Below are 3,053 nucleotides of genomic sequence, written 5' to 3' on the forward strand. Positions count from 1 at the left end.
GTAGATGCGTTACTTAAAGTTCAATACACGCGAATTTAGATGCCAATATACACGCGCCCGATACTATTCAAATACATGCGCGACCATACACGTGCCCGTAACTTATCGCGTGTATGGAACGCGTGTATGGTAGCAGTGTCTTGTAGTGTACAGTAAAAAATGATGCCAGAACCACAGCCAAGTTCTTGTATGAGTACGTGTTTACATGCTATGGCTTACCCATTAAAATCATTAGTGATCAGTGTGTGCACTTTGTGAATGAGGTCATAGAGTTTTTACTTCAAGAATTTATGGTAATTCACAAGCATTCTGCACCCTATCATCCACAGACCAATGGTCAAGCTGAGAGTACTAACAAGATTCTCTACATAGCACTCACAAAGATTGTTGAGGGACAAAGGACTGATTGGGAGCAAAAGTTGCACTCAGTTCTTTGGGCATATAGACCAGCCTATAAAACATCTGTGGGCACAACCCCATTTGAGCTTGCTTTTGGGCTAGATGCGATTCCCATTGAATTTCTTGTACCTACTCTACGAGTTGCTAAACAATTGGACTGGACTAGTCATGAGCTTTCTCAACGCATTGATGAATTGGAAAATCTTGATGAGACCCGCTTATTGGTGCTAATGGGGATGTATGCCGAGAAGAGGAGACAAAAGCAATGGTATGATCGAAATGTAACAACTGGCCGATTCAAAAAAGGGGACCTTGTGCTCTTGTACACACTTAAGAAGCATAAGAGAAAGCTCAAGAAACATGGCCTAGGACCGTTTGTGATTAATGAGCTTACTCCAAGTGGTGCAGTGCATTTAGAGACACTAAAGGTGAGCAAATGCCTAACTTCATTAATGGAAGTCGTACAGTGAACCATTAACTAAAGTCATGCTTCAACAAATGCATGCTGTCCACACACGGAAAGAAGCACATGGCCTACTTAAACGTCAGGCTCAAGAAGAAGCTAAAGCTAGAGTTGCAAGAGCCAAGGAGCGTCGCAAGGCTTCTGTGTTGACCTTACAGTTGGCTACTGAAGAACAATATGTCGATCCTTTCAATATTCACGTGTGTCTTCATCTTCATGAGACTACCTACTTTGTCTCTGCCTTAATTGACTCTGGTGCAGATTATAATGTTCTCTCATTTGACACATGGGTAGCCTTGGGACAACCAACACTTGTGCACATTCCTATCGACTTACGAAGCTTCTTAGGTGAAGATAACCCTATAGAGGAAAAATATGTCATTATGATGTCCATTTAGGATCACCAGATGTCAGTTCCCTTTTATGTGGCTAGTAAGTCCAAGGTAGTGGTAGAGGCTGTTCTTGGTCGATCGTGGTTAAGTGCTACCAATTGTTAGATTGGAAGAATAGACAATACAAATTGCAAATTGATTCTGATTGCATCTTGGGATCTGCTGCTCCACGAGTTGTATCATGTCAAAAGGGTGGTAGTTCTACCTTACACAACCCACTTTCAACATCTGCTCTTCAAGCTCCAAGACAAAAGATGTGGATAATCTCGATGAGTCCTCAAATGAGGGCCATGGGCATGTTCCAACTACTCTAGTCATTGCTCAAAGAAGCCAGGCAAGAAGGAATTGTCAATTTGGCTACCCAAAGATGCGTACAAACTTGTACCATCTAGCCTAGTTGCTAAACCTCCTAAAAAGCATATCTTTTCCAAGCCTAAACCTCAGATTGTTACTCATTGGGTCCCAAAGCATGTTCCTAAAGCACAAGGCTATTATGAGGGTACAACAACACTTTGGCTTCCCAAATGCCATGGTTTGCTAGAGCCAGAAGAGTGTATCAATAAGATTCCAAAAGCCACTCTTGGTTTTTCATATCAGTGGGTGCAAAGGAAATCAACACAACCTCTTCAAGATAGGATAGGTGGTTGTAATAGCACCTACAAATCTACTTGTGGTGGTTGACCTTCTCCAAACATGTATTGAATCACCAGTTGTCCCAATTTCTCCTTGTTACACAATTCCACCATCAACTTGTGTACCTAAGACAAATCCAACTTTACATGAGTCTCCTTTGAGCATAGCACTTCACTGCCTAAATCCTCTTATCTTGCTCAAATTCCTCGACAATTGCTAACCTTCCCACCACCTGTTAGGAAGGGCATACCCAAAACCAAAGGTAAGGCATTAACACTACAATTGAAGCTCTTTGGTAAATCAATGTTTGAATAGTCTCACTTTTACTAATGTGGTTCCTTATGCCTTTACAGGATTGTGTTCTTTTTGAGATGATCTTATCTACATTGTTTTTTATAAGGATTGTAATGATGGATATGAGTGTATAAAGTTTGAAGTTTCTAAATTTCATTGTTCTACACCCAGATACCTCTTGATGGATACTTGGCGAGATACATGTCCACCATGCATTGACCCTGATAGTACTCAACCTGAACATCACGGGGGTTATAGTGCTCCTCCTTTTTAAACTCATTCTAGGTACTTTTATGCTCCCTTAGGTGAAATTTGCTGTGGGCATCACTTTGTTACTTTATTCTATCAACAGCATCACCCATTTCCACATTGTCAAGAGTGTGCACGACTCGTATTCGGAGAAGCTTCACACATTTGTTGGCTATGCCACTCTTACTTTCGACGATATGGCACAGGCTTAATGAAACAAATTGTGGGAATTACACCCCAATGCCATAACCTTCTTGATGTGAGAGTACTAGACCGAGGACCAAATCAACGTAGATTACCTGAGGAGGTTCAAGCACAACAATGGAGAGATACATGCATAAATGACTTGCAACCACCTATCTTGCAAGCCCTCCTTCCCCCAGCCTCAACATGTCAATTTTGGATCACTATGAGTACCTATATTGAGCAATTCCAAACTCGGAATTGTCTGCTTAACCTTCCCATAGAACCAATGCCATATTTTAGCGAGGAAGCACTCCTTCCTCTACCACCTTCTCTAGAGGCCAGCTTTTGTACAGGGTTGTCCTTGCATCTTGAAGTGATTGATACCATCTTTCCAGCAGAAGTGGACACGGATCTACCACCAGTGCAAGGGTAAGCTC

Source organism: Cibotium barometz, chromosome 43 (genome assembly GCF_041138505.1).
Source record: "Cibotium barometz isolate CiBa-2024 chromosome 43, ASM4113850v1, whole genome shotgun sequence".
In the NCBI taxonomy this organism is placed as follows: Eukaryota; Viridiplantae; Streptophyta; class Polypodiopsida; order Cyatheales; family Cibotiaceae; genus Cibotium; species Cibotium barometz.